At 41.6% G+C, this 711-nt stretch overlaps 1 protein-coding gene across 2 annotated transcripts in view; it reads left to right on the top strand.

Annotated features, from left to right (window-relative positions):
• Positions 1-711, top strand: part of LOC103379680 (transcriptional enhancer factor TEF-1-like) — a 10823-nt gene that overhangs the window by 4680 nt on the left and 5432 nt on the right. The gene's annotated exons all lie outside the window — the stretch shown is intronic.

Genomic DNA, 711 nt, shown 5'->3' with positions numbered 1-711 from the left:
TGTTACAAACACAGGTGTTACAAACACTGGTGTTACAAACACTGGTGTTACAAACAGACGTGTTACAAACAGACATGTTACAAACACAGGTGTTACAAACAGACGTGTTACAAACACAGGTGTTACAAACAGACGTGTTACAAACACAGGTGTTACAAACAGACGTGTTACAAACACAGGTGTTACAAACAGACGTGTTACAAACACAGGTGTTACAAACAGACATGTTATAAACTGTTGTGTTACAAACACCAGTGTTACAAACACAGGTGTTACAAACAGACATGTTATAAACTGTTGTGTTACAAACACCAGTGTTACAAACACAGATGTTACAAACAGACGTGTTACAAACACAGGTGTTACAAACAGATGTGTTACAAACAGACGTGTTACAAACGCAGGTGTTACAAACCAAATCAAATTTGAACAGCCTCCTCAGTTATGACGTTTTTTTGTCAGTCAGGGATCAAAGAGAAAACTCCTTAATTCTCGTTTATTATCGGGGGTCCCTGAAACAGGGTTTCATTTCCTGTGTTTTTGCAGATGGAGGTTTTCCCTCCGTTTCTGCCTCCGCCCAGATCAGCCTGCAGAAGGAGACGGTGGTTTGTGTCACAGTTAATGACCATCTGACTTTGGCCTTGAAGTCTTACACTGGGCAAGGAGAGAAAAGAGAGGGAACAGAAGGGAAGCCCATTCACACTGAGGGGG

Source organism: Cynoglossus semilaevis, chromosome 6 (genome assembly GCF_000523025.1).
Source record: "Cynoglossus semilaevis isolate Cse_v1.0 chromosome 6, Cse_v1.0, whole genome shotgun sequence".
NCBI classification, from domain to species: domain Eukaryota; kingdom Metazoa; phylum Chordata; class Actinopteri; order Pleuronectiformes; family Cynoglossidae; genus Cynoglossus; species Cynoglossus semilaevis.
This window is presented reverse-complemented; position numbering and strand designations above follow the sequence as displayed.